Here is a 19,082-nt window from a genome sequence, read left to right on the forward strand (position 1 = left end):
AAGTGACATTTATGTGAAAAAAAAAAGCTCTTTATGTATACAGTAGTCAACATTTGAAGTGGATCAAAACCTTTCATCAAAAAGTCCCAAAACAGAAAAACAAAATGCGTTCTTGTCAGGACAACTTTGATTAACCTTTTTTTGATCCACATTAAATGCTGACTACTGTACAATGACGTTAAATTATGAGTTGAGTTCAGCAAAACATCTATGATGATTTTTTTTTTAAAAGAGATAAATTGCTTGTGGCTTTAAAATGATGTGGTAGAAGAAGAGAGAAGCGAGTTAACACACCATTAACCAGCTGGTTTCCCAGCACCTATCAGCTTTTCAAAGGTGAAAGGTCACAAAATAAAAATGCGTTCGAAAATCATTGTTGAGGGTATACTCAACCTTTAGCAAAGAGCAATCCTGTGATTCAGACCAATTTGCGGACAAACAAATAACCATGATTGTGCTACAGTTACTTTCACACTCTACCAATGCAGCAATTTAGCCCGAGTAATTTCAACTTTAATCTGTAATAAAAAATAAAGTGAGCAGGCTGTTAGCGCTTAGTTTGTTAGTGAGCTCTCATGTTATTATTGCCGAAGAAACCGGAAACACTAGAGCTGATTGCATCTGGGAATTCATGCTCATCTAATTATGCTAAGTTCCACTGAGGGAATGTCTTTGAGGAGCGTCAACAAAAAGGCTTAATAAATAACAGTGAGATTTTTATTTATTTATTTATTTATTTTCCTGTTTGTAATATATATTTCTTGTAAATGGTGATAAACAATAGATAGAACAGAAATATTATGAGATAGGTGAGGTGTATGCACACATTATGTATCGTGCCAGGTTTTGACATTTCTGTCAGAGCTCCAAGATGCAAGTTTCAGATGAAGAAATAAAAGATCAAAATCTGTTGTTACCGCATGGCTTCAGTGCCTCTCTGTCTTGCTGTTGTTTCTGGCTAATTAAATTCCACCCTGAGCGCTGCTGTTATGTATGGCTGACAGGTTACGTTATAAATGCATAACTCACATGCAACCAAGCACCTGAAGACACATGCCTTCCATTATTAAGAGATGCTTTTATGATGCTATTTGTGCTGCAGTGCTATTAAACGGCACGTTTAGACCATGATGCTAAAAATGGACATTAAAATGACAGTCTTTAAACTAGATTTGCATTTCCAGAAGGAAACGCTAGTGCTTGCAAGGCAGCAAAAACACTGTGTTCATACAAACCAGTGTGTTCGTATTTATACATTAAAATTTGCAATATCAAGCAGCAAAACAAGTTCTTTTGTACAGCTTAAAATAGCTGGAAACAGATTACATAGGAAGTCAGATTGACTTATCTTGAAAGGTGACACTCTTACATAGAAAAGATGGATAGTTCTCTTAAAAACAAGATTCAGTAATGGCATTTACCTGTCAAATATTTCTGAATAATCACTTTATTTAATTTTATGTTTTTAGAACTGCTACCTTGTTTTCTCTATGAACCTAGCACCATTAAATATATGTATATGTTATGGCTGTCAATGAATAAATGATTAAATTATTATTGTTTATTATTTTATAAAAACATTTACAGTACATTTATGTTTTTAATGAATGATTGTTTTACACACGCACACACACACACACACACACACACACACACATATATTCAATATATTAAAATAACACATTTTAAAATGAACATTAAAATCCCATTGTATTTGAGATTACATTAGTGTATAAAATGCACAAACTCATGTATTATGAGAGCAGTTCATGAGACTTTTGCTCCACGCTGAAACAAATTTATGTACAAATTACTTTGAAACAATTTCAATAACTGTAAGACATACTCAGATAATCTCTAATATTTCTACAGTCTACATTTCAAGCCCTCTAAAGCCATGCAGATGAAAAAATGAGTCAATATTTGCAGGGATGAATTGAGATTTCAGGTGTATTATAAACTTTTAAATGCAATATGGCTGTGGAAACTTTTGCCAAATGGGGGCTGTTCGCATGCAAGCTGGTGTTTTTAGAGACCATTACATCAGCTGTTAGTGAGGGATGTGATGTGGTGGTGGCTTGTGAATGCAAAAAAAAAAACTTCCCAGAAGGTCAGATCTGGAGAGAGCACTCGAGACATTTTGAGCGTCTGCTCTGGTGTTGGTAGAGATGATATTTTCCCTGCGGTTCTGTCAAAATGCTCTGCCGACCCACAGATAAACCTTTCACTGCACAAATCCCAGGTTTTTCGTTGACCTCTCCCTGTGTTTGAACTGTGCCAGCTGAATGGTGCACTCACACCCCCAATCTGCTTCAATGTGCCCACTGCAGGGGCTTGATAAAGGGCGAGTGGAGAGAGAATTTACCCCGCACTGGGGTCTGTAACTCATTCCTCATGCACGGAGAGCGTTTGCATCTGTTCATTTCCACGGAGAGACATAGAAAATGTTCCAAGATTCTCCTTTTATCAGAATTAGTGCACAAGGGGTCTTTGATGCTGTGTCTGTGAAGACCCTCAAATCTAATACTGCCCTGCATATGCTTTTCGAGAGCGAAGTGTGATGTGATGTGTGTTCAAGTGATGCTTGTTCTTGTTCTGCCACAGAGAGTGATGGGAAGTGCATCTTGGATGTGTAAGAAGAAGTGAGGAGCTGAGTGAGTCTGATGCTTCTAGTGAGTTTGAAAGACGTAATTATGATGTGAGGTGCATTTAAGCAGTGGACATGAAATGGATCATTTTTACACTTCTCAACTAAGACAGAAAGGTATTTTAGTATAATTTATTTGATATTTGATCAGACATACAGTAAAAGCAGTAATATTGTGAAATAATATTACAATTTTAAATTTTGCATTTTTTTATTTTAATTCTAAAGATTACCAAGACAGCATTTATTTGATCCAAAGTACAGTAAATTCTGTTTATTTATTCAGGAAATATAATTCAAAACTGTTACTATTGTAATATATTTTTTTTAAAGTAATTTATTCCTGTGAGGCAAACGTAATTTTCAGCATCATTGCCGCAGTTTTCAGTGTCACATGATCTTTCAGAAATCATTCGGATATGCTTATTTGCTGCTCAACTAACATTTATTATTATTATTATTATTATTATTATCATTATTATTATCAATGTTCAAAACGGTTGGGCTGCTTAATATTTTTCCAAAAAAAAAAAATTTCAATATGTAAATGCAATGTTTGTTTAGTTGTACTTTTTAAAATCCAGTTTGTATCCATTTTTTTTAATCTAGTTTGTATCATTTGTTAATGTAACTCAGCATAATATCATGGCATTTATATGTGCTCATTAAAAGAAATACCATCAATATTTCAAAAATACCATCAATACTTCAACACCTTGAAGTGACCTTGAAGATAAGTGAAGTCAGATGGCAAATGGGAGGGAAGTGAAAACATATATAGAAAATATAGAAATATATATATATAGAGAGAGAGAGAGCGAGAGTATCCAGCCACACAAGGCTTTAGTTTGATGGCAATAGTGGGTTTCAGAAAGAGAGAAAGAATGCAGCCTTAAAAATGTTGCTTTTAAGTGCATTATCAGGATTGAGAGAAAGTTGAAGAGGGAGTAAAGGAAAGCACAACAAGAGTGAAGGCCACAGCGAGTGTCTCCTGAGAGCCCGGCACACTGTTTACAGGGTCAATTTAAGGCTGAGCTGTTCCCTTCATCTCTGCTTGAGCCATTAGCTGAAGAGTGCTAGCGCTGACCCCATCTGTGCTCTAGAAATCAATAGACGACAAGATGAGCACCTGGGCCTGTGCAAAATAAACATCATTGGGAAGGTTTAGCAGAACTTGTTCTTGTCATTAGAAATTAAGCATTTTAACATCAAAAAGTGCATTGTGCACAAGTGCATAAATACATAATACCATCCTAAAACTTCCTGTGTCATCGCCATCCCAAACCACATCCATGCCCTGACTCTCAATAGATGAGCCCATCTAGTATTATGAGTCTTCACCGTGTCTTTGGGTATAATATTACCCTTTATTTATATTAAGAAATGAATACTCAACACTGATATCAGTATGCACACACACACACACACACACACACACACAATCACGGATGAGGTTGTGGAAACAGGAGAGGAAATAGTCTTTGATGTCAGTTTGGATTGTTATATCATCGGTGTTGTTCAGCACAGGGGCCTGTGTGTCAAATGTGATTCGTATATTAGATGGACCAGTGCTTCAATAGATCGTGATCTGGGGTAGAAAAGCTGAAGTATGTGGGACTGCTCTGCCTGTGCAAATGAATTTCACATTATTGTAGGTCACTGAATTCATTCAGCGTGCCAATCAGCCGAGCTCCTTGGGGGACTTGTGTGTGGCAAGTTGCATTTCTACGTAGCATGGATCCAGCGGGTGGTTGTAAATTAAGACTTCCATTTTCCTTCCCCGGAAAAGCAGCCTAATTTATCAAACACATCTGTGTGAGTGCGCGTGTGGAAATGAGCAACCTGAAGGCCTGTCTCATTTCTTCTGCGGCTGATTTTATCTGACTAGAGGACGTGAAAAAATGACCCCTGCAATCGTTGCGGGCTTGCCAACAAGAAGCCGGGCAGTTCAGAAGGTGGAAAGTCCATTAAAAGATTAATTTAAGGAAGCAACTGGGCTCCTTGTGGACTTATTAGAAGCTTATCAGAATATAGCAGGTGAATTTGATTTATTAGCCAAACTGCTGAATATGTGCTGAGATTCAGCAGTCATTTATCTAGGTTAGGTCTAAAAATAATAACACTGTTCTTTTATTAGCACCAAGAGGCAACTTGTCTTCATACCTGTGTGTGTGTGTGTGTGTGTGTGTGTGTGTGTGTGTGTGTGTGTGCGTGTGCGTGTGTGTGTGTGTGTGTATATAAATTCAGGTCAATATTTTTTAATGTGAGGACTGATCCTCTTGAAAGTATGACAAATATGATTAATCCTCACATAAAACTATAGATCATAAGTTTTTGACTACTTATTTTATTTTTATATATAAAAAAAAAATGTTAATACGTATTTATTATTTTATACAAAATAAGAAGCTAAAATCCCACATATAATAAGTTTTATTTTGCAGTTTTGGAGCTATTAAATGTTAAAAATAGTATTTTTTTAATAATAGACATGAATAATCTTTAAAATATCTGGTGCATCGGAATTTCAACACATAAAGAAAGAAAGAAAGAAAGAAAGAAAGTTTTATTATTATCAAATCAACATATTAGAATGATTTTTAAAACCTTGAAAAATCGTATTGATTCCAAATTTTTGAATTGCCGAATATTTAAATATTTGATCATGCATGTTTGTAAAATGTAAAGAAACAACTTTGACATAACTCATTGATGTTTTGCACATTAAAAATGAGGATGGGCATCTAAATGATTTGTTTTGTCTCCTCTCCACTGGATCTTCTCTCTCACATGAACACAATTAAGCATTCTGCATTCATGCAACCTTTTTTTAATATTTATTAGTTGATGACTAAGAGCGGTGTGGCAGCACCTTTCATGCTCATCTCTTTTATAAATTTACATGACACTGTGTTGACATTTAAGAGAGGCAAAGTTTGCCATTATATGCTTTTAGTAATGATTTGCTGTCAGTGGTGGACTGGAACATACGCAGAGTCTTTGGAAAGAGCCTGAAACTTTGGCTGCAGATGAGGACGACTTTACTGGCTTTTAATTTCATGCGCTATTGTACCATATGCCCCTTTGATTGACAGCTCAGGGCATCATTTCTCATTTCTAAAACCCAAGTGCCATGTCTCTGTCTGTACCCCTGCATTTCTTGACATTGCCTCTTTTATTAACTTTTATATCACAATTACTTTAATATTTCTTGTGGGTCACTTTGGTGTAAAGCTGCTTGCCAGCAAAATAAATGTAAATGTGATTCCCGACGTGAACACGGGGCTCATAACTTAGCTCAAATGTTATGTTATCAAATCACAGCATACGATGTGAATAACTCTCTACCCGCACCAGTGTTTGTCTGTCTGTCCCCTTCAGCATGTGCCTGTTTAATATTCATCATATCCAATTTAATCTGAGGATGCTGCTCTGCAATCGATATTGAGAGAAAGATGGAAAACACTGCTGGCATTTGCATGTGCAAGCATTTAATTTAATTTAATTTAATTTAATTTAATTTAATTTTTAAAGACTTGAAGCTTTAAGTTAAAAACTCAAAATAATAATTTTTAATACGAATAGTATTAGAAGAGTCGATTTTGACTTCATGTTGACATTGATTTAGCGTTCATATCAAAAGTGTCTGTCAATCAAAGTCCTTCTATTAAATGCTATTTTTTATATAATTATAATTCATAACTATATTTAATTTAATTTAATTTAATTTTTAAAGTCTTGAAGCTTTAAGTTAAAAACTCAACCGTCATTTTTATTAAGAATATTATTAGAAGAAGAGTCGATTTTGACTTCATGTTGATATTGATATAGCGTTCATATCAAAAGAGTCTGTCAATCAAAGTCCCTCTATTAAATGCTATTTTTTTCTATAATTTAATTTAATTTAATTTAATTTAATTTAGAATATTCTGGGTCTTTTAAAACCATATAGCTTACAGAAAAGAAAAAAAAAACTGACCAAAAGTTTTGTTTTGTTTTATTTAAGTATTTTATATTTTATGTTTTATTTTAATTTAAAGATGATCCTGGTCATTTCTTATTCAAAGTCTTTTGAAACCACACGAAAAATGCAACAAACGTTGTTTCTGACTTCATGCTGACGTTGAATCATATGAACACTTATGTCATTAAAGTGTGTTCAATATGACTAGTTTTCAAATTTGTAATTACAATTTATCATTAGAATTTAGATTTATTTATTTTTATCGCATCATGTGAACATACTGTACATCATTCAAGTGAAGTTCCTCTATTAAATTTACAGTATGACTATAGAGACCTTCACATCTCCCAGACAAGGCAAACCAAACAAGATCATTTTTCCAGTGTGTAGAAGACTGACCCTCGGCATCTCGTCGACACTGATTATCTGTGATAAACCTGCTGATGTTTAATGAGACAAAATGCCCCTGTGAGCTCCAGACACTCGTTTCAAAGCGTTCCTCGCTAGAAAACATTTCCAGGATGATGCAGGTCTTGCTCTGGCTCTCTGTTAGCATGTGATGTGGCGGTTTGCCTCATTAGCTTCCCTGTGCTTGACGTCTCCTGGTCTGGTGGCTGTTTGTCCGACTTCGGCACAACTAAACACACATTTCCACCTCATTAGCACAACTAGGAGAGGCCAGTCAAATAGCCGCTCGAAACAAGCCTGCTTCAAAGTGCTAATTCCATATCACGAGTTAAAAAGAAGGTTTTTCGGCACAAACCGGAGTAGATTAGCTGAAGGAGCTTCATTTGGTTGGAAAGCTCAATGCACGTGTGTATAAGACAATTAAGTTTGACAGAAATCGCGTAGTGTAGTGTGTGCGTGCTTGGATAACGTTATCCCTGGAGAAGATGTTTTCATTTGCTTGAGCGACACGCGCGATGAACAGCAACAATGCCTCAAACACGTCATTCTTTCTCTCAGGTTTGTTGCAAAAGGATCGTAGCATGAGCTGTAAACCGTAATCATCATCCTTACATTCTCACAAACTGATTCAGCAGCACTGTACTAAACAATGAGAATATTTCGGTGAACGGTATCATACTTTTTCAAGCTTATCATGCTACTTTTAATATAGTTATTTATATTATTATAATTTCCTAATATAAGCTAAAAACAGGTTTTTGATGTAATGCAAAACAAAAAGTGACACTTTGGAATAAAGCAGACTTTCCACTTGAAGTACAATCTGTAAAAACATTTCTATTTTAAAAACACTTTATATCAATATTTTTTAATTTGAAGATCGATCCTTCAAGTATGAAAAGTGTGACTGATCCTCACATGAAAGTACTGATTATACGTGTTTAACTAACGATATTAATTTAGCAGGAAAATAAATGCATAGAAGCTTTGAAATAAAAAAAGTTAATAACTGATTAATAATAACTGTATTATAGGAATTGTTCTTAAGATCTTGAGCAGAAATGCTGAAAAACAGGCTGTAATATTTATGTTTCATACACAATAAATGGAAGTAAATGCTTGCTACAATGATTTACTATAAGTGTTTAAATGTAAGAATTGTGTAAAACCATTTTCTATATAAACAACAGAAGCAGGAATCTGATTTTTTTTTTTTTTTTTTTTTTTTTTGCTATTAAACATTACAAATAATAACTTTCAAATATTATTTAAAAGGCTATAATTGCAAATTTTTTATATTGGTATCAGTGATGTTGACGTTAATACTTGATTTTGCTTTTAAATGTATAAAATTGTGTAAAATCATATCCTGTGATACTTAAGCAATAATAGCAGGATTGATTGATTGCTTCTTTTGATTGAATAGTTAATACCTGATTTCGGATTGAAAAGAAAAGCATGGTATCATTCCAAAAAGCCGCTGCTTTAGGGTGTCTATATAGTAAACAGAACTTTTTTATGTGGAGAAGGACAAGAAAATCCAGTTTTCCGTGATTTTGCATGAGTGCATGTTCCTGACATTTGCAGAAGAAACGGCTGGGTTATTTGGCACATATTGGCACTGACAAACAGTGAAATGCTCATCTGCTGGAGCCGGTGGCTGTTTGGCCGAGCGGCGGGGTGGTGAAGGGCAGGGACTCTCTCTCTGCAGGGCAAACCGTGGCCACAGGCTGTGAAGGAGGCTCGGTCAGGGGCTAAAAAAACAGTGTTTGTGATTGCCTGTTTGTTTGTCATTGCTGTATGTCTGAGGGTCGTGCTTGGGTGTTACAGACTGGAAAGTAATGGTGATGCCGGTTGCCTTGGAGATGTCTCTGCAAGTTTTCCTCTTTCTGAGCCGCGGTGACAAATGCTTTGACATTGAGGGGCTGATATTGATTACCACAGAACGTAGTCTGTCTGCCTCATGTTCTTCCCACATGTGAAACCCCAGAGTGTCTAAGGACTGCTGGCATGACTCATTGGTTTCAGAACCAGTTTCCATTTCAAAATCTATATTTGCATGATTGAATTGAATATATATTTGTTTATAAAATACAAATATCATTGTTTTTGTAAAATAAACAATCTTTTGATAAAAGGCACACACATACCTATTAAAATGATATCTAAAAAAAATCTGTCTGTCGTCCGTCTCCCAAGATATATATATTGATATTGATATATTGAAATCATTAATATATATTTAAAGAGTTGAAACCAGTTCAGATTTATTTTGTAATATGTATGAATAAATATAATTTTTAAAATGCATATTAGCCTGCATTTTTGGAATTATAAATATATATATAATAAAATATAAAAATCTATTATTTATACTTAAAAAATATATAAGTATAAATTATAGATTTTTATATTTTTTATATTTTAACATTTTTGTAAAATAATTATATATGTATATATTAATGTACTAAAAATGTTTTTGTCTGTGTGTGAGAGTATATAAATATATATATATATATATATATATATATATATATATATATATATATATATATATATATATATATATATATATATATATATATATACAACAAAATATATAATAATTTCAACAATATTAATAATGATAAAAATCATTATTTAATAAAATATAAATATATTTCTTAGTATATATCTAATTTAATATATTTTCAAATGTTTTATAGATTTATTTATTATAATTTAAAAAAGAGAATAAATAGATCTATTTTTAATTCTTAAAAATAAATATATTGCTAGTGTTTATAAGACAGATTTTTATTCATCCAGTTGAAAGAGTGGGCATGAATACTGTAAATATCTGTTTACTGTCTTATTTTCCCTGAGAGCAAACTTTGTTTCTCCGAGTTTGTGTGTGTGTGTGTGTGTGTGTTGTGTGTGTAAAGAGGATTTGAGATTCACAAACCTCTCTGAGTGTCTCTGAGACTTTGTCCAGGCATGCAATTTATTGCAGCTTTCAGCGAGATGAAAGCGTTCAGCGTCCAGCTGTGTGCAGCAGCAGAGGTGTGTACCTGCAGCTGTCACGGCTCTAAAACACACACTGCGACTCAAGCCGACAAGATGGCTGTTGGAGCTAAATGCGCATCATAGTAAATTGTTGCTGTGTGACAATGGCTCTATGTGCAACCATTACTGCTGGGCCATTTTAGATGTTTTTGTTAAAGTCTATTCTTAGATGTAACATTTTCTGGTTGTGTTAACGTGCAAAAAAATGCTGATGACTCAAATTGACATTTGCATTATAATGCAAAAAATGTAATAAATAAAAAAATCATCATGATGTTAAATCATAAACAGACATGCACACAGTATGAGCTGACATGCAACACCATTTAAAATGTTTGTGACAAATTAAGCATAATCTGTTACTGATGCATGTCTTTACTAATTTTAATAACTACTAATTTTATCGTCATAAATCTATATATTACTATTGGTTTTGCTATCTGTGACTCCAATAGAAAAAGATTTAGACATATGTATGATATATTTCTGATATTTCTTAAGAATTATCCTCATGTTGCACGTCTTTTGTGCTGCACTTTCATTTTTTCCTGTCAGTGTTAATTTTTTCTGCCACTTGCACTGGAGACACACTGACTGCGCTTATGTTTATGCAAATATAAAACTTGCAAGATATATTCATATGTTGTTGATTTTTCAACAACAACAAAAATGGAGCAATAGACATTTTTAAGTGTCAATAGCCTTTCTTTTACATAACAGCTATGATGCATATCATCCTCCTTGCTAATGCTAGTCAAAAGGTAATTGAATGCTTTTTCTCCCTTTTTCTTTTTCAATCTTTGTTTTCCTTTTCACCTTTGGTTCACTCACTGGAGGATTTTATTCTCTGTAAAGCCACAGTGGGATCATTTTTACAATGAAAAGCGCTTCAAAAACCAGTCTGAATGAAACAGACTTAATGATGTATTGTATTCAAATCTCATAGAGACTATTTTGACTATGATTTATTATTTCTATCTTTTATGCAGACAGTGTAGTTCTGAATTTACTTTAACACAGCCATACAACATCGTCACTCAAACACTATTCAGTTTGACTCACATCCAGCATTCTCCAAAATATCTTCTTTTTGACTAGGTATGATTTATTACATGATTGAAAAGATATTTTAAAGAATGTTGGTAACAAAATAGTTGACGGTAGCCATTGACTTGCATAATATGAAAGAAAAAACAATGGAAGTCAGTGGCTACCATTAACTGTTTTGTAACCAACATTCTTCAAAATATCATTTTTTTTTTTTTTTTTTTTACTATGAATGTATTTTTACAGGATTTAGAAGATATTTTGAAGAATGTTGGTAATTTTTTATTTTTTTCTTGGATGAACCATCCCTTTAACTGAACCCTCTTCGTAACATCTCACCTGAAACTCTGTGGAAACTCTGGAAGCTGAAAGCTCTGCCGTTAGCGGAGCTAGCATGTCACCACACACCTGATGAGGCTAAATGGCACTTTTGTCTTCAGCTCGGCCCTGGAGAACCCAAAACAAAGCGTCAGCAAAAACAAAAGCTGCTTTCTACGCCTCGCTGAATTTGTCACCTGACAGGAATCTAAAGCAGCAGCCTGCATTCCCCTAAAAGTGTCCCTCTTTTTCTCTCATTCTTCACGGCCTTCACTGTTAGAGGAGATATATGATACTGTAGATAGAAAGCCAGGGCTCTTAATAAAAATCATCCATTTCTGTCACAGCCCAGCTGAGGGAGGTGAAAAATGCATTTGCACAGTATCAATAGGTGAGTTTTATTTCTTTATTTATTTATTGCATCCCTCTCTGCCTATGTTCCGCATTGTAAAGTGGATTCCTCTCAAATGAGGGCGTTAGGTGGCACTGTCGTGAATCTCCTCTAAATCACTTCATCTTTTTGTACCTTTTGTACTGGCCTGAAGGACTGCTAACCATTAGATGCCCATCTATTATCGCTGTCTTTAATGAAGGTGAGCAAGTCTTGAGAGGAGAGGCTGAGAATCTGCACTTGATACACAAACACGTTAACCTTGCTTTCTAAACGAGGACATAACAGACTCATTTATGTAAAGTTAATAAGGTAACACTTTACAATAAGGTCTCATTTATTAGCATCAGATAATGTATTAACTAACATGAACTAGCAATGAACAATATACTCTTTTCACCATACAAATCCTTGCAAAACAACTGGAAAATGAAGCTTCTACAATATTTATTAATGTACATATGGCAGAAATGTACAGAAAAAAAAAACTATTAAAGCACTATTACCAGCAATTATTATACGATGCAATATATGTAAACATGTTTACAGAATACATTAAGCCTTGTTAATAAAATGTTTGTGTTAGTTAATTGTGCATTAAGTAAGTAGTTATAAAGTATTTTACTTTTTATATGTAAATGATCACCTTTTATATACTTTTAAAAACAAGTTTTTGTCTTAAATTATGACATGTCATAAATACATACTTAAAGACTAGAAGAAATATAGTGTGTGAGGCACATTAGCTACTGTTATCTTATTTTTGTTGTATATTTGTGTCTTTTTGAAGCATGAAAGCCGCAGTCCACATTCTTTGTCTGGTGATTATGTAATAAGATCTAAGTCTCACTTTACTGGCCGCCTGTGAAGCTCCTGGCAGACGATACACAAAGTGAGATATATTGCAATGGCTCAGCGTTTCATTTGCTTAGCACAAGGATATTTTTGGTTAGATACACAGATGTTTTTGGCCTTGTGTGTTTTTGTTTTCGAGAGCGAGTGTGCTTGCATTTGTTCTCATCTGCGCAAGAGCACTTGGACTGATGGATGGAAAATTGCAGGTGGGCGGAAATGTCAGAGAATGAAGCCGTTTCTTGCAGATGAAGTACTTGAAATGCTATTATGCTGCGTATAGGCAATCTGCCACCAAACATCCTTAAAGTCACTCTAATATGTGACATGCAACAACTTTTATAGCCCCATCTTGCAGCTTGTAAAATTATCATTTGCTATTGAGCTGCACCGTAGTAGCGATATTTCACCAGCCGTCTAAATGATAGCAATGCTGTGCTGGTGAATACATCTTATAGCACCACTTCATCTCATCTGTCTGGAGACATCTTGGAATAAATGCATTCTTGGAGTGAATCTTTAAAATGGAAGAGATTGGGTAGTTTCCCTTCCAAAACTGTGGCTGAAGTGCATGCAAAAACTGAACAATATGAAAGTCTGACACGGAATATGGCTGGAGGACATGGATTATGAAGCTGTAGCAAAGGCCTTAATCAGAACAGATGCAGTATTTCATTTGAAGGCAACAGAAACAAGACTGTGAGGTCTTAAGGGTCACATACTGGACACTTACAGTGTCATTTATTACTTGTAATGAGAGCTGCCGATCTGAGGTGGCACAAGCAGCAAATACCCTCAATGATGCATCAATAATATCAATTTCTATTTCATAGAATTTCTGGAACACTTTACAATAAGATTCAAGTCATAATGATAATGCATTGGGTATTATGAAGAGTTTTTTTTTTTTTTTTTTACATCATTAAGGTTTAGCTTCTAGGTCAATGCTACTTTTTATAAATATATAATTGTTCACTGTTAATTTAGATTTTTTTGATAATTTTTGATGATAATTTATAACTTGAAATGTTAATGTGTTAATATAGCATACATATTATGTAACATTTAAATTATAATAATGATAAAAATGAGTATTAGTATTATTTGTAATAAATGTAAATGTAAAATATTCACTATGAACTCAAAATTGAAAATTTGTATTCAATACTTTATGTATTATAAATAAAATATTATTAAAAACAATAATATACTTGGAAATACTTCAATTTTATGCCAACTTTAATAATAAATAATAATGATGCTTTAATAAATGTAACTTATGTAAATAACATAATTAATAATAAACAATATAATAATTTATATAAAAATTAAAATGGCTTTTTTTATAAATAATTTATAATTTATTTTTATATTTTTTTAACAAATTATATTTGCCAGAATATGTTTTTGAAAATATATAAAAATGATTCTTCGTGTTAGTTCACACACAGTGCATTAACTGTTGTTAACAGATACAACTTTTGATTTTACTAATGTGTAAATGTCAAACTTGACTAAGAATAGAAAAATACTGTAAAAGTATTGTTCATGTCAGTTAACCTTATTATATAAAGTGTAACAGAATTTCAATAGTTATTAAAAAAATGTATTGATTAGATATATATACATGTTGCTGGCTAATTATTGTGTCTTTGTCTTGTTTGGAGATATCTGATCATTAATCATGTTAATCTATTCGTTTTCGAGGATAATTCAAATAATTATCTTCACTTTGCTCTCTCCTCCTCTTCTCTCCTCTCCTCAGTCGTCCTGTCAACACCAGGAAATCCAAATTCTGCAGTGGCGTATGCGTGAAATGAGACGGCCCAGACACAAACAAATACGATCTGTCAAGGGCTCTTGGATAGCAGCAATAGGCACAGGTGGATGGCTCCCCGAGATAAGCCGCAAAGCCTTTCTTTCCCCCAATGAAATATGTATGGAGCTCTATGAAGGTGCATCTCGGCAAACCTCTCTTTATAAGAGAATCCCTCTCCCTCCTTCTCTCCGTTCCAGCTCTGGAGAATCAGGAAATGTGCTGCACTCTTGCCATGTGACTGCTTTATGATTAGCGAGCCTCACTTCCTGCGCCGTTGTTTAACATCTCTCTCCGGGTGGCCCTCGGCCGGCGTTCCCATTGATGAACATCTACGCCTAATATGTTGCTCCATTGATTCTTCATTATTTCAATTCCCACAACGGTTTAAATGCATGGTGGCTGTAGCCAAGGCGGTTAACTTACAGTTCTATTAAAACAAAGTCATTAAAAGCATACTGTGTGGCATTTGATAATTAAAAGTGTGAGTAAAAATAACCCTCATTAGCATTGCGGCTGCTTTGTTTTTTAGTGCTTGGTCGTCTTAAGGATTCGTATTTATGGAATGAATGATAGAGGAACAACACGCCTGATGCCCAAGATCTCTTATCTGGATGTCATTTCGACCCACACGGCATGTCGGATACGAATGCACACTTGAAAAATTATATTATATTATGCTATTTTCTGGAAAGGAAAAAATAAGTTACATTAACCATGTATAAATAAAGTTTCATGCTAATGTTTTGAGAGCAAACAGTATGCAAAGGCCAGACAACTTTCAATGAATTTTAGATTAAAAAAACATTTATTGTTTTGAGAATATTAATAAGACCAGATAACTTTGAACGAACATTCAATCGACAACATTTGTTCATAACTTTGAGAATAACCTTGGGAGAATGTTTGCTAAAGGTTCTGAGAACGTTAGTTGGCTAGTAAGTAAAAGCCCCTTTCACACATACACTCCTCAGTGGTAAATTGCCGGTAAATTACCGTAAAGAGATCATGCGTGAACAGAATCTTTTCAAAAATACTGGTAAATTCATTCTGGCTGTTTACCGGTATGAAAAGACAGAAAAAAACATTCCATGAATGATGCATAAATAAAGTTTTACACTAACTTTTAGAGAAAGTTATTAAATACCAGACAACTTGGAATGAACGTTCTAATAGTGTTCCTGAAAGAACATTTGCTCAACGTGTGTTCTTCACCTCAAACAAAGTTCACAAAAACTTCCCTGTTAGCCTGGTGGTGAATGATAACATTTAAAAAATGTTGGACAAAATGTCCAACTACAACATTTCAGAAAACATGCATTTTATGTGAGCGGCAAATGAACGATACATTGTGTATCAGCAGCACAAATCTATACGGTAATAATAAGCGTAGCTCTTTGATTAATGTGCCCCAAAAGCGAGCACCTTGTATTCAATGAAACCGATACGACACAAGGTTGTTCGCATAAGAGTGTCTAATGTCATTTTGCGCGGCTATTTACAGCGCCCTCCATGGGAAAGACGTGCATTGCCATGTTGTATTAATGATTTACCATACCCCCAAAGTAACGCTGGCCAAATGTGGACAAAGCTGAGCCACGTGACCTGCTGACCAAAAGTATTAAAAACCTTTGAATGTGAGAATGTCACTGTAATCACAAGAATTAATGTGTGTGTGTGTGTGTGTGTGTGAACAGCTGGTGACTGATTGAAAATGTTCAAAGAAATAGCTCCACTCTCTTGATTAAAACGCTTGGTGCGTCACTGAATGAATGACTGTGTGTGTGTGTGTGTGTGTGTGTGTGTGTGTGTGTGTGTGTGTAGCTAAAAAGTGACGATCTGGCCTTGTGTCTAATCTCCCCCGCTGCGAGTGGCGCAAGGAACAATGTCCTTTGCTTAGGCCGGCCTTAAAAGGTCACTGAAATATTTGTTGTGAACATGTGATACTGTGTCTGCAGTTTTGTGCACTTGACGTCTCAAATGTTAACATGTAAAAGCAAAAGTGACTCTCTAAATGAAGTTACTGGAGTGGGAGTAGGTCAAACATGGGTTAATGTTCCTGAGTTGTATTAATGTGTGCTCATGGGAGAGGATCGAAATGTCTGTACCTGTGCATATTTCAAATCACTGTATTGGGCAAATGTATTCCTTGGAGGAAGGCTTTCCAGACGGAGGTGTAATTTCTAATGCCTTTAGATGTTAAATTATAAACAGTGTTGTATCTGTGAGAGGCTAGTTTTTATTAGTAGTTTTTATTAATAATTTGAATTAGTTTATATATATATATATATATATATATATATATATATATATATATATATATATATATATAATGAAAATGTTACTAAAGGTAATGTGACTGGGAGTAGGTCAAACATGGGTTAACATTTCTGAGTTGTATAAATATATGTTCATGTGAGAGGACTGGAAAGTGTGCACATGTGACAACTTCTTAAACAGAGCTCGGAGGAAGGGATTTTAGATGGAGGAATCATTTCTAATGCATTTAGGAGGCTGGGCTGATGTTATCCAAGCAGACAAGGTGGTCAACTTCAACTTCCAGATAGCTTTTAATCAGATTAGCCAGCTTTCTCCCACGTCCAAATGGATCTGCTGTGCTCAGGAGGATAGAACACTGATAAAGGAAAAAAAATAAATAAAAAAGTATGAATGTCGAGTGTTGCATGAATAACCACAGGCACACACAGTGTCCAGATGGTGGCTATGCTGAAAGTAACACTACATATGTGAGAATAGTTGTCGAAGAACAGTTGTTGGTTAGTCAAAGTCGATGCTGTATGAGATTTGATGTTAATGGAAATGATGCATGGCTATCAAACATACACAAAAACAACAAAAAAAGACCCTTTAAAGTTTTGTTGCTTTTAGTCTGTCTGTTACCTTTGAGGTCTACTAGTGTATTGTTATAAGCTGAAAGACTATTCATAAATGTACATTATATAATTAAATATCCTTCTCTTTCAGGAAAAAAAAAACACAAAAATAATGACTTACCTTTTACATAGGTGGGTATACCAGTTTTTGTCCAGGACAATGCTGATGACAATCAAGATTCATTGACAAAATTTCCTCTAAGGGATGTTCATGCCAGGAACAATCATTATTTTTATATATATATATCTGTGTAAATAATAATAATAATAATAATATATATATATATATATATATATATATATATATATATATATATATATATATATATATATATATATATATGATCACAATAATACAGTATATATTGTCACAAAAGTGACAATAAAGACATGTATAATATTACAAAAGATTTCTAATTTAAATAACTACCATTCTTTTGACCTTTTTATATTCAGCAAAGAATCGAGAAAAAATATATGTATCCTGCTTTCCAAGAAAATATTATCAGCACAACTGTTTTCAACATTAATAAGTATAACAATAAATGTTTTTTAAACAGCAAATCAGCATGATTTCTGAAGGATCATAAGACACTGACGACTGGAGTAATAATAATGAAAATTCAGCTTTGAGTCACAGGAATAAATTATATTTTACAATATATTCAAATAGAATATGCTTATTTTAAATCAAATTAATATTTCACAATATTATAGTTTTTACTGTATTTTTGATCAAATAAATGACTTGTTGAGCATGAGGGTTATTTATCTTTTTTTTACCTCTTCTGTTCAGTTTATGCATGCAGTCTATACAAAAATGTGTCCTGAACAGCAAGAAACAGTAGTAAATAGCAAATTATGTTTTTGGCGTGCTGTAACATACAGTACTGTAAACTAAAGCTTGAAAAGTAAGAAAAAGCCCAAATAGAAAATGATCCACACCTCTCCCCGTGTCAGCGTCGTACGCCTGCTCGTCTCAACAGCTTTGGTAAGGAGACTGTGTCAGGTCAATTAACAGTGCTGCTCCGTACGTTTTCCCCCTGACTCTTCCCATTAGCACCGCTGAGGTACACGACAGCTAAGAGCATGCAACCACACCTTCAGTGTAAGCATTTCTTCCCTGTGCTGTTTTTCCCTTTATCTCTCTTCCTCATTTGGTTTAAGTCGAGCTGCAGAAAGGCCACCTGGCATGACACAACGCTGTTGTCATATTTTCTAATTACAGAGCAACAGGAGACTAGAGTTTGTGTCGATGTGAGGGCGTGTGTGCTAGTGGACAATGTGACTGCACAGAGAGTCTGTTTCCGCCATCTGTGGCCGATTCCTGCAGAATGAACCATCCCCAATCCATTAGAAGTGTGTGATTTCATACTATGCTGTGAGCTCGGTATGGATACCTGAAACCTATTGTGACCAGTAAACAGCAATAATGCAATTTAAACTCAGTGTTCACAGGTGGTTTGCTATATAGTACATATAAGAACAACAGAAATTGTTGATATATAAAAACAACAGAAATCAATAGCCGGCAGAGCTGATGAACTCAGGCTGCATCACTATTTGCATACTATACTGTACATACTGTTAAGCTTGGAATACAAAAATCTAAAGTAACTGTGACTATCTTTTTTTATCTTTTTTTAAGTAAAGTACATCTGGTACTTTTGACATTTTTTCATAGAATTCTGAGTTTGAGT

General features: G+C 34.3%; 1 long non-coding RNA gene across 1 annotated transcript in view; it reads left to right on the top strand.

The window, feature by feature from the left end:
• LOC127970413 (uncharacterized) overlaps positions 1-14,897 on the top strand; it is a 33,534-nt gene extending 18,637 nt beyond the window's left edge. Inside the window, exon 4 of the long non-coding RNA XR_008156600.1 lies at positions 14,438-14,897. This is a non-coding gene — a long non-coding RNA (uncharacterized LOC127970413). The remainder of the gene's footprint in view (positions 1-14,437) is intronic.
• The last annotated feature ends 4,185 nt before the right edge of the window (positions 14,898-19,082 follow it).

Source organism: Carassius gibelio, chromosome A4, assembly GCF_023724105.1.
Source record: "Carassius gibelio isolate Cgi1373 ecotype wild population from Czech Republic chromosome A4, carGib1.2-hapl.c, whole genome shotgun sequence".
Lineage (NCBI taxonomy): Eukaryota > Metazoa > Chordata > Actinopteri > Cypriniformes > Cyprinidae > Carassius > Carassius gibelio.